The sequence below is a fragment of the Echinops telfairi genome, unplaced genomic scaffold (genome assembly GCF_000313985.2).
Source record: "Echinops telfairi isolate 266 unplaced genomic scaffold, ASM31398v2 ScPeMD7_3533;HRSCAF=4204_0, whole genome shotgun sequence".
In the NCBI taxonomy this organism is placed as follows: Eukaryota; Metazoa; Chordata; class Mammalia; order Afrosoricida; family Tenrecidae; genus Echinops; species Echinops telfairi.
Genome location: NW_022107431.1, coordinates 73,722,537 through 73,739,083, shown reverse-complemented (window position 1 = coordinate 73,739,083; position 16,547 = coordinate 73,722,537). Strand labels below are relative to the sequence as shown.

Here is a 16,547-nt window from a genome sequence, read left to right as displayed (position 1 = left end):
GGAACCGCTAGTGAGATCGAACTGCTGATCACGTGGCTCACAGCTGAACACATAACCACTATACCACCAGAGGTCTTATCCCAATGTAACAATTCGAAGTGACAGCCACTTAGGCAGACACTGTATAACTTTTCTTATTCCCTGCTATATGTAATAGATTACATAAAGGCAGTCAAATTCACAATCAGGTAAGCATTACAATTAGGTAAGCATTATGCATTTGCTGTATGAAAAAGCCTTACTTATAAGACTAGCAGTACAAAGTTACATAGCATAGTTATATCATTTAGTTGCAAATTTATTAAGTATGTTACTTTCGATGAACTGGAGGACAATGGGTATTTATGTCTTTAAATTTACTACCAACAACTTTCTCTGAACAGTTCTGTTAAGCATTGATATATTAGAAAGAAAAGAAAAAAATCAAGCTATTTATTGTTTTTTTATGTTGCCATTTAGCAGCATTTTACAACACACAGGCTTTTATCTTCAGAATGCCCTGGATTTAATAGAAACACCCTTTAAATGGAGTTTTGTACAGTAGAAACTTTAGTCAAAATCTAGACTGTAAAAAATACTTGCAACGCATGCTTTTCTGAAAACACTTAATTTTGAACAAAGCATCAATGCAGAATAAAAACAGCATTTCAACTCCACTGAAAGACGCCATTATAAAGGGTTTAACATCACTTAACTGTTAAACAGGAGACAGTAAAAATATTTCCCACAATCAATACCCCAACTCTAGGGCATGTTTCAGAAAATCTTCAACTTCATGCTCTAAGAGCAACTAGGAGGCGATGCTTGAGATCAGAAATATGATCTGTATCCTCCACACCAGTAGTAGGAGAAGGTGACCGCTTCTCTAAATTCAACCCTGTCCAACTGCTCTTTATCCCCCTGCAAGGCCACCGGCCCCTCTGTCCGATCTTCTGTAGTAGTCCCCATCCTCACAGCGTCACTCCTATCATCCGTCCGTCACTGTAGTCCCCATGGCACGAGCTGCCGCAGGTACGTCTCCCCTTACATATCCCCAGCGTTGGGCTATGTGGTCTGTTTGTTGTGAAGAAATTGACTCTGATCCTGCGGCTCTTAGGTTCCGTTCATTCCATTGGCCACGCTCTTAAGTTTCCTTGGCGTCACTTACATTTTCAAAATGAAGGCAAATCCTCCTGACCATCTAGACTGCAGGTCCTAAACAAGAGTCCTAAACAAGAGACACACCGACAGGGGGGCCATAGTGAAATCTCTTTCTGTTTCATATAAACTGAACCCAAGTGCTCCAAGACAACTGTGGGGATCAGGATTTGCCCGACCCCCAGCTTGATGCCTGCGAGTAGACGTGGGAGATAGCTGTGGGTCTGTGGGGGTCTGCGATAATCTTGACTGACAGATCCGCCACTACATCGTCTGCACCGCGACCAAGACTGAGATTGTGTGCAATGCCTTCACGACTTTCTTCTGTATCTAGACAGGCATTCAGATCCGCATCTGGCCTTTGATCTGGACCGCCTGGAATCTTCTAGATCTAGATGGAAGCAGAACAGGAGTCGCCGCTGTTGCTTTTGACCTTGGCTGCAGTCGCTGCTCTGGTGCTTGGATTGCAGCTGCGAACTTTCAGGTCATAGCAGCGCCTGCAGCGCAGACCTGCCGTCAGAGCCGCTCAGGGTGAAGCACCTGCACAGCCTCCTCACAGGCTCGTAAGGGGTTTGTTTTCAGTTTTGTAGCTTTGGACCGTCTTCATTTTCTTCGTTCCACTTGCTTATTTTAAAAATTTGCTCAATGTAAATCTGGATCCTCAGGTAGAAACTTAATTTTATTTGTTTAGTCTCAAACTTTTCTCATTTTACGCTGAGACTCAAACGGAACTCTGGTGATAGAGGGAGGTACCCATTGGACGGCTAAACAAAAAGGACAGCAGTTCACATCCTCCTGCCGTTCAACTGCAGAAAGATGAGGCTCTTTTTGCTCCCATATGACTGACGGCCTTGGGAACCCAATGGCACAGTTCTACCTGGATGTGCAGTCTCGCTTATGAAGCAGAGTCTGGGTTTCAGATCCATGCAGTCGGAATGGATCCGAAGAACACTCTCTGCCAAGTGGAAAGCCCCGCTAGGGTGGCGGCGGCCGCACATTTTTAGGAAAGCAGACTGCCTCACCTTTCTCCTGTGAAGCCGCAGGTGGGTTAAAAAGCTGATCTTGTAGCTCAGTGCCTTCAACTATGATGTCCTTGCCTCTAATGAATTTTGATAAGTGGTATATATTGTATTTTTTTATTAGACATAATGTCTGTATTTCCCCTCTAGTGATCCCTTGTGCCCAGCAAACCTATCATGATTGGGTTTGTGTACATTGGTTAACAGAAGGCTTCTGGTCTTTGTCACATGACCTGTCCTCAAGTGTGTGTGTGTAAAAGGGGGGAAGAGCATCTTCCATTTTAACTTTATCACAATGAAGGTTAGTTCAACAGAGAACAAGCAAAAGCGTGCACACAGCAGTATCTATTATTCCAGAAACACTAACTGTCCAGGAAGAGGAAATAATCTTGATGTTACAGCCACACACAACACATTTTCCCTCTTAAAATACATTTTCTGACTATTTGTACTTTAAGATAACCTTGAGTGAGGAATCATGTCAGTAAATGTACCTAAAATGACTCCTGAGAACATGAAAGCCATAAACTTCAGATCAGATATATCATCAACTTAGAGTAACATTACACTCCTTTTCTCTATTTCGCCCATCTTTGGTAATTTACTTGACCTCTGGAAGAGGTCGGAGGAGTGCCTATGAACTATGTGTTTCTTTTTAACTGCGTGGCGGCGTGTCTTCACGTTCACTGACCAAAGTCTTCCAGGTGATTCCTATAGTCACCGACAATCACAGGAGCCTGCCTTCTGGAAAAGTCATGAAAAGACTCGGAATCACACTTCCTCTTCAACTCTGGAGGGAAAGGAGGGAGAGAAATGAAATATGTGTGTATATCTATATAGCTGTACCTCATATTTTTGAACAGAAAAGGCAACCTTTCATAAAACAAAACAGGTGAAAGGAGCAAGATTGAACAACATTGTATATAACCTATAAAGTCATTCTATTGACTGAGAGTGAATGGAATGAGCATAAATTACATAATTTCAATAGCCTGAAATGTTTAAATATCATGTACGCTTTCCTTATGTCACTTTCAGAAACTTAAGGGGGAAAATCCAACAACTCCAAATGAACACTACGACATGAATTATTGCCTGCGTCCCTCAAGCCGAGCCCTCGAATTCCGATGCTGGGCCGTCTGAAGGAGCGAGGACCACAACCTCTGTCGCGCGGTGTGCTTCTCACCGGCCTGCGCAGCTTTGTGCTGAAGGCCTCCTCAGCTTTACCGCGCCGCTTGGAGAGAGCGGGCCGCCATTGAACGCTGTGCATTACTGAGCAAAGACTAAACTTTTCTCAAAGAGTGTAATTAGGAGACTTCCCAGCTAGGCAATACCTGGGTGGATTGTTTCAGAAAGCATTGCACTGCCTAGACTAGATCACCTCTGGGCACTTTCCACATTGCCACGAAAATAGCGAGCCACTTAAATTTCCCCAAATCAATTCAGTAGCCAGGCTTTCATGTAGAAATAGAATGTTTTCACCATCAATCATTCTACTTCCCTTTTTATCAAAAAGGCATTTTATTGTCCAAGATAAACCAACAATTAAATAAATAAATCAACAACAAACAAGAAACGAATGCATTGGGGGAAATGTTAATGAGAAAACAGAGAGAGTCACAGGCAACCCCCCTCCCTCCATCTCAGAATTCAGATGCCAACTCAGAGCCAAGGGTGGAAAGTGATTCCCTTGCCCCTCTACACACCATGAGCACATCAAGCGCTCAGCCTGTTATATTCAGGGTGGAGCCCAGAGCAGGGGTGCGGAGAGAAAATGCGTTTCTGAGAACGGAGCCTCTCCAGGGACTCCCCAAAGGGAAGCCAGAGGAGGGCTTTTCAAGTGTCTGGGAGCGTTGGCTCTCCGGAGGTGACCCTTTCCCTCTGGTTTCCCTTTAAGGAAGCAGGTGAAAGGCCATTTGGCACCAGCCAATTCATTTTACTCCAGCTGCCATTGAGGAGCGCCGTTGCCAGGCAACCAAGTCTGGGCTCTCTTTGTGCCTACATTAGGCTAGGAAATTTGGATGGTTTTTTGAGGCCGTTATCTGTTGTAGACAACTTAGACTGAAACGCCGGGAGGTTTTTAGGACTTAAATTTTTTTCTTATAATAAAACTACGTTATCCTTCCTATTTTTCTCTCTTTTGGGAAAGAGACTATTTAGAGAATCTGTATGACTCTATTTCCACCGGAAAATATCCAAACCCTGATTTCAAAATCAGGAGTAATTTACATTTTAAAAGAACAAATGAGCACCACAGCTGCATTTCCTTTGTTCCTTCCTGCTAGTTTCATTGCGTTCCTTCTTCCTCTTTCCCTCCTGATGGTGCAGTGGTTAACGCGCTTTCGGGCTCACCAGAGAAAGATGTGCCAGCTGGCTTCCGTAAAGGTTTCATATCCGTCTTGGAAATCCATTGAGGCACATCTACTCCGACCTACCAGGTTGAGTTGCCGTGGGATGAATTTAGGATTACTGAGGTGGGTCTTTCCCTTTAACATGTCACTATTTGCTTTCCTCTTTGCCCCTTGAGCTGACCCTTCTCCTTAGTCCGTTCTCCGATGAGATGAACTCTGTGTTATGATACATTCATCTGGATTCACTTGCTCATCTTGGAGTCAGAGAATTTGATGTGAGCCAAAGTTTTAGCTTTACAATCCTTCTGGTTGATACTTCCTTCTCATTTCTGAACTTCTTTTATTTTCGTGTTCAACTTGTGGCGAGGAATTGGAATGGACTTGGTAGCATAGTGGTTACCCATTGTGCTGCTAACTGTAACTTGTTCGAAACCACCAGCCACTCTGAGGGAGAGAGAGCCTTCTACTCCCAGAAAGCCTTAGTCTCAGAGACTCACAGGGGCAGCTCTACCGTGTCCTATAAAGTTCCTATGGCTGCTGGACGGACTTTGGCGGCGTCGGAGCTGGAAGGAGACGGGTCGAGTTCCAGGAGGAGCCGGGGGCGGGTCTCAGGCTAGGTGGCCGTTGCACGGTTGGGCGACTGGGCTCCTCCCCGGGCCCGCCCTGGTAGGCTCGTCTTGTGACTCTGGCGTCCACTTTTCCTCTCTCGCCGCCTGGACCTTCGTAGGCCTTGCGTGCCCTCGCCACCGCGATCCTGCTGCTGGCGCTCAACGCCGGGGTCGATAGCCGAGCCGGTGAGGTTCCGGGACTGTGGGTCTATGGTGGGAACTGTACAGGAGGTGAATGTAAGCCCATGCCCCAACCAGACATGCCAGCTGACCAAAGGACAGTCTTACAGTGTGGAAGTCACCTTCACCAGCGAGACCAACTCCCATAACAGCACAGCCGTGGTGCATGGCATTGTGCTGGGCGTCCCCGTCCCCTTTGCCATGCCTGTGTCCGACGGCTGCAAGAGTGGCATCATCTGCCCCATCCAAAAAGGAAAGAGCTATAACTACCTGAATAAACTCCCGGTGAAGAGTGAATACCCCTCCGTAAAGCTGGTGGTGAAGTGGGAACTTGTGGATGACAAGAAGCAGTCTATCTTCTGCTGGGAAATCCCGCTGGAGATCACGTCCTAGAGACCCCGGGTGCCAACTGTCTGTCTGGGCCTGCGATGGCACCGATGGGAGAGGAGGAGGGAAGTGGAAGTGAAGTCGAATTTAACACGAAATTGGTGCCAGAAGATGAAAGAGAGTTCCAGACTGCTATTTTATGCCTCTCAGCATCCCACACCATCTAAGAGCTCAGAATGATTGCCCTTTTGTGAAACGGTTTGGAGGAAAGACAAGAGATGAGACTGTCGGACCAAGGGATTGGTTAGTTGTCTCCACTGCGTTTTGCAGGGAGGGTGCAACCAGGTCAAACCTGAGGAGATTGCTTGGGCCACTCGGATAACTTGCTCTTAGGCTGATGACTCTGACTTGGAGGACAGCTCCCAAGCCACATCTGTCCAGCTGAGATAGCGCATCTGCACATTCTCCAAGTGCCTCCGTCAGTTCTTTGCATCTGGCCAAATCAGCGGTCGGCTCCATCACTTGCCCAGGTGTGACCTGCCCTCGCTTTCCCTGCAGGGCGCTTTACCACGGAAAGTCAGTGCTGGCTGGCAGATGCTCGGTGGTGAGCTCCTGTCTCCTTTTCTGGCTTAGATGACTTTTTGAAAAATTGATTATTTGATTTTTTTTAACAGCATTAACTTGTGTCTCTTTACACATCTAGAAATGTACCTTTGAATAAAACCTACTTGTCAATCCTGAAAAAAAAAACGTTCCTATGAGTTGGCATTGACTGAATGGAAGTGAGTTTGGTACTTTGGATTTTGAAGTGAGAGAGGGTTAGCATTCTTGGCTGGCACGGACGGTGAAGTGGTGCTTGACTACTAACTGAAAGGCGGTCAGTTTGAATGGACCCAGAGGTGCCTCAGCAGAAAGGTCTGGCAACTGAAATCCAAAAGGTCACAGACTTGATACCCTAGTTCTGCTATGAGACCGAACTGTCTTTATAGTCTTTATTTGGGAAGGAGGATTAAGGGATAAAAGTAGCAAAATATTCCAAGCTGTCGTTTGAACTCTTCTTGTTCCTGACAGAGAAACCTGTACCACTGTATAGTGTGACCTCCCCTGCACCTATTATCCTGGAAGCCAGAGTTCCCCAATGAAATGATCCTACATCGATGGAGGGCATACTCTAACATTCTTAATGTTATGAAAATGTTTCCCTGAGTGCTATTCCATTTGAAAAGAAGTGCTTCTTTTAGTTCTTAATCTCAGAGTCCGCAATGACTCCAAAGAAATGAGGGAAAATTGGTCTGGCTGTGCTCTTCTGAGCAGCGCCGTGCTCACGCAGCAAAGGGAGACAGCTGGCAGTGATCAAAGGAAGAGTGTGGAAATGCTCCTGGAAGGATGAACATTCAAGACAGCAATGCATTTCAAACATGGCCATCCTCTGGCGATCCCCCCGCAGATCCTGATAGTTATTTAACACTGTGAGGTTAAGATTACGTGGCTTTTTTTTTTTTTTTACTCAGCCAGCATTTCTTATCATATAGAAATGGAGTTACTCATAATCACTATCTGAAAAAATTCATTGTTAACAGATAAATTGATGTGAGAAAACTACAAAAATAGGAATGTGCTCAGCTGTTAATATACAAACTGTTGTGATTTTGAACGAATATGTATGCAATCACCTATATTTCTGGAAGTTAGGAATAAAATCTCATTCACTTGTTATGTTTCAGTATCTTGATTTTCCACATTTGCTGTGAAAAACAAAATGAGATTTTTCTGTAAGACAAAGTTAGGGTACAGAAATCAGGAGATATGGATTTTAATCTGAGCTCCATCCCTAGCTAGCTTTTTGGCTTTGGGCAATTCTCTCAATCTTGGTCTCAATTCCCTCGTTTGTAAAGTTGAGAGGTTGACATAGGTATTCTCTGAGATACATTCTGCTGTTAAAATTCAACTATTGAACTTGAGGACCACTAGACCTTTCAGGGAATCTGATTCAGGAAAGGGACAGTGTAACTTTTTTAGTTGGTGAGAGTTTTTAAGTGAAAAAAGTTAAATTTTCTTGAATTGCTAATTGAGATTTTTTTTTTTAATTTAGTCATGCAAGTACAAAATTTATAGTGGTTCTTGACTCTCTAGGTTGGTAAAAGCACAGTCTTTGGAGACTGCCAATGCTTAAATCTAGCTGCATTAATTATTAGTTGTAGAACCTGTGAAATATCCTTAACCTGTCTGCTCAGTTTATTCATCTGTCTAGGGACTAACAGTCATGTGAATCTCGTAGGGTTATTGTGAAGATTATTAAGTGAGACAATTTACATAAAACCTATCGAATGACTCCTGCATTAACTTGTTTCTTGATACTCATGAGCTTTCACTATTGCTCTGAAATTACCTGCTATCCTGGGCTAGTATCATGTTACATGTTATTAGTGTAATAATAACCTCCTAATTTTAATGTCCCCCTCTTTAAAATTTATTCTATACTCTTCTCCCTGCTTAGACTACACCAAACACAATATCGTTCCTATCAACTGCTAAAAAAAGATAGTAGACTTCAATGAAGGCCATGCTGAGTAGACTTGAGTATAAATTCCTTAACCTGGCATTCAAGGCTCATTAAGATGGTTTCCATTTATCTTCCCAGCTTTGTTCCCTTACTTCCTCATAAACGTGCTGGCTCAATAGAACTACCCAGGTCTCAGACAACATGTACTTGCTTGTATTAAGCAATTAAGGATGGAGGCTGGAATGGGTCTTTATACCTCAGGTCAATTCAGGACCAGTCACATAGTAGGTATTTAATATTTGTTGAATGGAATAGCATTTTCTCCTACTCTTCTCCTCCTAAAAATGTTCTTACCTCTACCTATATAACACCTATTCTTCAAAATCTGATAGAAACATCACCAGTGGTTACAAATCAAAACCTGCTTCCTCTTATACTTCCACCAAGTATCCATTGTGTTGTTGTTAGATGCCATCGAGCGGGCTTCTCCTCACAGTGACCATTTGCACAGCAGAATGAAACACTGCCAGGTCTTATGACACCCTCACAGTCATTGCCATAATTGAGCCCATTGTTGCAGCCCCGGTGTCAGCCTGTGTCACTGAGGGGCTTCCTCTTCTTCACTGACCCTCCCCCGAGCATGCTGTTCTTTTCCAGAGCCGACTTCCTTTAGTTAACATTCTACACTATGCAAGAAGAATTCTTGCGGTCCTCTCTTCTAACAGTCATGCTATCTGTTTTTCTTCCAAGACAGATTTATTTGCTCGTCTAGCAGTCCATGGCATATTTAATATTCTTCACCAAAACCATAATTCAAAAGTACCAATTTGTTACCAAATAACTGATTGTCAGTCTTCCTTATCTGTTGTCCTGCCTTGCATACATATGACACCATTGAAACTGCTGAAGCTTGGGTCAGATACAACTTTGTCCTCAAAATATCTTTCAGAGAGCTCTTATATTCTGCTCTGTCATTCTTTTTGTCGTTCACTTACACTCTAGACTCAGAATGGCTTTTATAATGTCTAACATTTCTTTCACTGTGTTAACTGCCAGTGGCTAGTTGTTGAATGAATTAATGTGATTAGCAGAATAATATTTACTGTTGATTGTTTTCTTATCTTTTTCTTTGTACCCTCCTAGTTCTATAATGTCAAATTCATTCTCTTGCCAGGCTTGACAATCTTTCTATTGTCTAGCCCTGCCCTCTCTATCTAACATGACTTTTGGTAATATATTCTTTTATTCTTAAGTCAGACTGAGCTCATTATTCCGTGAGCATGCCATTTTCATTCTCACTTAGGCCTTTCCTAATGTTTCCTACACCCAAGAGAGATTCCAGTCAGCTACGCCAGTCTGATTTTGGGTCCCCTATCCATTCCCAAAGTCTCTATGAAGCACTGCCAGATGACTTCTGCAATGCCTTTTCTCTTTCATGACGGAATAGAGAAAGTTATGCATTTAATATAGCACTTAGTTATATAGCCCAGTCACCCACAGCTCCCAGAAAAAAAGAGACTAGGAGAAAATTTGAATGTGCTATATTTTTTAATCTAGGACATCTGATGTAGGCATTTGAGAGTGACTAGTTCTGTATCAAGGTCCTCTAATGGCAGCACTGTTGGGTAGGAGTTGGACAGCTAACGACAAGGTTGGTGCTTCCAACCCATCAGTGTTGCTACAGGAGAAAGATGAGATTGTTTGCTCCCATAAGAGTTACCGCTGGAGAAACCCTATGTATGCTTCCCGGGAGTTGGGATTGACTCCACACCAAATGTTTCTCTCTCTCTCTGTTTTGGCTAGTTCTACACCAAGGACCCCTGGTGCTACAGTGGTGAAAACCCCACTGCTAACTGAAAGGTCAGTTGTTAAACAAGTTGGTGCAAAAGATGTGGCCGTCTGCTTCCATAAAGACTTAGAGCCTTGGGAACCCAATGGGGAACGCTGATCTGTCTTAGAGGGTCATTGTGAGTCAGAACCAACGTGAAGGCAATCGGGAGGCCAACATTAATCCACTCTCTGTGATTCCTCTTGTCCTTCTCCTTTTCTTATCCTTTATACCATAGCTCCCCAAACTGATTTGGCCCACTGCTCCCTTTTCAGGAAAAAAAAAATTCTCTGCCCCTGGAAATTAAAAACTTTTGTACTATAGTACCAAATCCAAGCTAAATTAGAAATATTTATTTCACAACCTCTTCAGACCAGCTCAGTGCCCCCTAGGGGATGATATTGGGAACACTGCTCTAGACTACCTATGAATACAGCATCCTTCATTTACTGCTTTATTTGTTATACAGTTAGTATTGTTTACTTTTCTGGATCACCTCCAGCACATCGTACTGTCTTACAAATGGTAATTACAATTATATTTTAATTCAATACATTTATTGCTTACATGTATGTCTTTTTCAGGTTTTTCAGTTCTTTGAACTCAATTAAATGATGAGATCTTTAAGGACTAAGCTCCACTCTGGTTATTTATTTGTATGCCCCACATTAGCTACTCAGAGGTACCGGTGTGGAAATGGTCACTTAGATAATAAATCAACCTAAAGCAACTGTCAAGCCTATCCTGATTTGCTGTGATTATATAAGCGAAAGACCATAAATGAAAGGATAACTCCTTCCCCAGTGTTCCATTTTTCTGCACAGAACCTCTCTGGTCAGGCAGGCTTCTCACTGCTGAAGAAGCACCGCACAAAAGGTCCCTGCTCTGTCAAAGAGCCAACAGCCAGAGGGGAGGTAGAGGGGAAAGAGCTCCCTGAGAGGACAAGCACAGAGACAGAGCGAGTCAGAGTGCTACAGTCAAAGGCCACCAATAAAGTGATCTTGGCAGAGGCTCCAGGGCTTCCCAGTAAGGAGATTTCTGGATGGAGGTGGCTGAGTTAGGAATGTAGATATAAGAGTGTGATGGGTATGGTCCCAATTCTGACACACTTGGTCTTCGTTTTCTTGTGTGTAAACTTAGATACATGCTGTTTTTGTCTGAAATGCTATAGCTACAGTTCGGATTCAGAGACCACATGTAAAACAGAATGAAATTCCACCCCTTCCTGGGTAATCCTCACATTGTTATGTTTGACTCCATGGCTGCAGCCTCTGTGTCAGTCTACTTTCCTTGAGGATCTTCCTCTTTTTTCCCAACCTTTCACTTTGCCAAGCCTGATAACCATTTTCAGGGATTAGTCTCTCCTGATAATATGTACAATTCTAACTCTAGATTGCTACCACACACCTATACCTTATTTAGTAAATGCTATGGGCATGGTGCTATGAACTACACCTCTTATTTTCCTTACTCTTTATAATACCCAGACACAAGCATACACCGTCTTCCACTCTACCTCACCAACTTCACGTCACATAACTGTCCCATCATGTGACAGATCTTGGAAGACACCATGCTTTGTATCACCCCAGAATCTTTTTACATACTATTGCTTCACCCGAATTTCCTTTCCCTTGCTCTTCACCGTGAAAGTTCTTGATTAATCTTTGGGTTTCCCTTTAAGCCATTTCTTTTTTTTTTTCTTTCTTTATTTTTTGGGAACACAGTTGGTGGTTTTTTTTTTAATCATTTTATTAGGGGCTCATACAACTCTTATCACAATCCATACACACATCAATTGTGTAAAGCGCATTTGTACATTCATTGCCCTCATCATTCTCAAAACATTTTCTCTCCACTTAAGCCCCCAGCAGAGGTCCTCATTTTTCCCCTCCCTCCCCGCTACCCCCTCCCTCATGAGCCCTTGATAGTTTATAAATTGGTATTTTGTCATATCTTGCCCTGTCCGACGTCTCCCTTCACCCACTTTTCGGTTGTCCGTCCCCCAGGGAGGAGGTCACTTATAGTTCCTTGTAATCGGTTCCCTCTTTCTTACCCACTCTCCCTCTACCCTCCCTGTATCACCACTCACACCACTGGTCCTGAAGGGATCATCTGCCCTGGATTCCCTATGTTTCCAGTTCCTATCTGTACCAGTGTACATCCTCTGGTCTAGCCAGACTTGCAAGGTAGAATTCGTGTCATGATAGTGGGAGCGGGGAGGAAACATTTAGGAACTAGAGGAAAGTTGTATTTTTCATCATTGTTACATCGCACCCTGACTGGCTCGTCTCCTCCCCGAGATCCCTCTGCAAGGGGATCTCCAGTGGCCTACTCATGGGCTTTGGGTCTCCACTCCGCACTCCCATAATTCACTATGGTACAAGTAGTCTTTCATGACCAACTATCCAAGCAGGTCTTCTCTTCTTCTCTCTCATCGCATTGATTTCCTTCCTAGCTCTTACTATGAGCCATCAATGTTATATTGATCAGTTAGTTGTCCATTGTTTGTCTGCTCGTAGACAATAGAACAGACAAGGAATGTCAGTCCCATTCCCCTGAGATGTCTAGGACACGGCTCTGGCATGTAAGCCTTTAATAAAGGTGCTAAATGGCTCAGCAGGTATGGAATCCAGGTGACTCGGTATTGTATAAAGAGCAAGTGTACCCTTTACAATAAAAGAACTTTGCTGTTTAAAAGAAAGGGAAAAAAGTGTGATGGGTGAAGGAAAGAAGGTGCTTCTGAGTTCTGGACTCCAGCTCCTTCCTGAGATTGCCAGGCACTCACAATGATCAACATCTAGGGCAACTTTTCCCCATTGGTGCCTGCCAGGGAAAGCATTTGTAATTGTCTGTGGTTGTGCCAGACAGATCACACTTGGGATTTTGACCTGGAGTGAGACTCTTCATTAACTAGCACGATGCTGATTATATTGTAGAATTTCAACGCATGAGCAATATTCACTGATAGATGGTACTTTAACTGCAGAGTAGCCTAGTCCATTTAAAACTCATTTTATAATATATAATACTCTAAACTTCATCCTATTTTTCTTGGTCTGTTAATTCTAAACTACTGTCACCCTTACGATTTTTTTCTTGGTCTTTTTGCTTCTAATTTACTGTCATACTTCCTTGACCTATCGTTAACTAAGGAAACTTAAGCTGTTTTGATTCTGGGGAGAGGGGAACCTAAATTAATTAAACTTGAAGGTAAATACATTTGGAGGGATGGGATTTGCATTTCATACACTGAATAAAGATAAAAATGGGAAAGATTAAAAGCATGTATTAGTGGCCTCTCAAGAGAACAGTGTGCTCTTTTACATCAAAAAGCAAAAGCAAACCACAATCCCACTGCCATAGAATCAATTCCAACTCATATCAATCCCCGTATATGGTTTCCAAGACTAAAACTTTACCTGAGCTGCTAGCTTCTTCTTTCTCTCCCATAGTGGCTGAGGGATTTGAACCACTATCCTTGTAGTTAGCAGTCTAACCCATAGCACCAACAGGCCTCCTTTACAGACAGCATGCTCCTGTTAGTGTCTGAAAGTTGGTTTAGACATCTAGTGATCAGATGTACAACCACTTGGTCCTGCGCCATCCACAAAGTTGTTCTTATGTCTGAGCCCATTCGCGCAGCCACTTTGTCAATCCCTCTCTTTGAGGGCCTTTCTCTTTTTTATCGCACCCCTTCTTTACCAAGCATGATGTCTTTTTCTAGGGGCTAATCTCTCTTGATAACATATCCAAAGTCCTCGAGATGAAGTCTTTCTATCCTTGCCTGTAACGAACATCCAGGCTACACTTCTTCCAAGACAGATCTGTTTGTTCTTGGCCGTTGTGGTACTTTCAATAGGCCGTGGTTGAAATGCCTCAGTTCTTCTTCACGCTCCCCGACTCAGTGTCCAACTTTCACACACATACAAAATGAAAGAAAATATCATAGCTTGTGTCAAGTGCACCTTAGTCCTCAAAGTAACCTTCTTGCTTTTCAAAAGGTCTCCTACCTTTTGAAAGGTCCCCTACAGCAGATTTACTTAATGTACTGTGCCTTTGCATCTCTTGGCTGCTGCCTCCATGAGCATTAAAGTATGGATCCAAGTAAGAAAAAATTGTTGACGTCTTCACATTTTTCTTCTTCTATCAGGAGGTTACCTAGGTTAGCGTAGTTGTGAGAATTTCTGGCTTCTTCACAGAGTCATAATCTATACTGAAAGCTGCAATCCTTGATGTGCATCAGTGAGGGCTTCAAGTCCCCCTCACTTTCAGCAATCAAGGTGGAGTCATCTGCAAATCACAGGTTGTTACTCGGCCTTCCACCAAACCTTATGTCACATTTCTTCTTCATGTAAACCAGTTTCTCTAAATTTGCTCAGCAGAGAGACTGAACAAGTATGGTGAGAGGATACCACCCTGACACATATCTTTGCTGATATTAAACCAGGGAGTGTTCCCTTGTCCTGTTTCCCAACTGCCTCTTGATTCATGAACAAGTTCTGCAGGAGCACAATGAAGTGTTCTGAAATTCCGATTCACCTCAAGACTCTCCATAGTTTATGATCCACACAGTCAAATTCCATGGCATAGTCAATAAAACACAATAAATATTTTTCTCGTATCTATTACATTCAGACAAGATAAATCTGACATCAAGAATGATATCTCTTGTTCTACACCCCTTCCTGCATCTGGCCTGAACCTCTGGAAGCTCCCTGTCAATGTACTGCTACAACCTTTATTGAATGATCTTCAAGTAAAATTATATGTACATGTAAGTAATGCCAATATTGTTCTATATTTTGTGCATTCTATTGGGTCACCTTTCTCTCAAATTAGGACATATATGTATCTCTTCCAGTCAGTTGGCCAAGTAGCTGTCTTCCAAATTTCCTGGCATAGAGAAGTGGCTGCAATGTTTCATCAACTTGTTGAACCATTTCAATTGGTATTTCTATAGCCTTGTTTTGGGCTAACACTTTCAGTACAGCTTGAAATTCTTCCTTCAGCACTATTGGTTCTTGCTCATATAGTACCTCCTGAAATGGTGGAATGTCAACTAGCTGTATTTGGTAGATTGCCTCTGTATTCTTTCCATCTTCTTTGGATGTTTGCTGCATGGTTCAGTGTGTTGCCCATAGAATATTTCAGTATTGCAACCCAGGACTTGATATATATTTTTTTTCAGTTCTTTCAGGTTAAGGTATTCTGATTGTGTTCTTCCATTTTGGTTTTCTAACTCTAGGTCTTTACGCATTTCATTATAATATTTTACTTCGTCCTCTGAACATGCCCTTTGAGAGGGTCTGTTCAGCTCTCTGACTTCATCATTTCGTTCATTTGACTTGGGTAACATGGACAACAGCAAGTTTCAGAGTCTCTTCTGACATCCATTTTGCTCTTTTCTTCATTTCCTATCTTTTTAATGACCTTCTGCTTTCTTCATGGATGATCTTGATGTCACCTCACAGCTTAACAGGTCTTCTTAATTATTTCTCAATGCAGCAAATCTCTTCCTTATATGGTCTCTAACTTCAGGTGGGATAGACACAAGTTGTATTTTGGCTCACATCAACTTGTTTAATTTTCTCCACTTTTAACCTGAACTTACATAATAGCAACTGGGGGTATATTCCATAGTCCACCCATGCCCTGGTTTTAGCTGCTCATATTAAGCTTTTCCATCATTCATTCTCACAGATATAGTCAAATTTGATTCCTGGAGAAGTTCACATGTATAGTTGTGGTTTGTATTGTTTAACAAAGGTATTTTCTATTTAGAAGTCATTGGTCTTACAAAATTCTGTTTTTATCCTTGCAAAATTCTATGATGTGATATCCAGCTTTGTTTCTATTACCAGGACCTGGTATTCCAACTACTGTTCTTTCCTATTTGTTTCCAATTTTTGCATTCTATTTACCAATAATTATTAATGCATCTTGATTGCCTGTTTGATCAATTTTAGACTGAAGAAATGAGTAGAATTATTCAATTTGGGCATCATTTTCACTGTAGTTGGTGCCTGCATTTGAATAATAGTTGTATTGACTGGATTTCTTTGTATGCAGACAATTATCCTATCACAGACAGCATTGTGCTTCAAGATAGATCTTGAAATGTCCTTTGCGATGATAAATGTAACATCATTCCTCTCGACTCTGTCGTTCCATTTCAACTCACTAACTTCTAAGATATTGATTTTTATGCATTCCATTTCAATTTTACTTCCAATTTTCTCAGATTTATATTTCACACATTCCAAATTTCAATGCTTAGTTGCTGTTGCAGCTGTGTCTTATCATTTTAAATCGTGCCTCATCAGCAAACGAAAGTCTCCAAGGCTTTGCTCTATCCATGTCATTCTGGTCAACAATACGCTGAGAAGGTCGCTCTTCCTCAACCATATTGCGAAGACTTTGAGACGTGAGAGGCTCACCATCTGGCACTGTTTCTGACAGTGTTCTGCTGTTATTCAGGCGCTTTTCAGTATCTCATAATGTCTCCGCGCTATCTAGAAGGTTTTCACTGGCTAATTTCTCTGAAGCGAACAGCTTATTTTTCTTTGAGTCTGTTCTTAGACTCAAAGCCCT

At 42.4% G+C, this 16,547-nt stretch overlaps 2 pseudogenes; one reads left to right on the top strand and one right to left on the bottom strand.

Moving 5' to 3' along the window:
* Positions 1-950: 950 nt before the first annotated feature.
* Positions 951-2,135, bottom strand: LOC115870983 (annotated as a pseudogene).
* A 316-nt stretch (positions 2,136-2,451) lies between these two features.
* Positions 2,452-6,244, top strand: LOC101654322 (annotated as a pseudogene).
* The last annotated feature ends 10,303 nt before the right edge of the window (positions 6,245-16,547 follow it).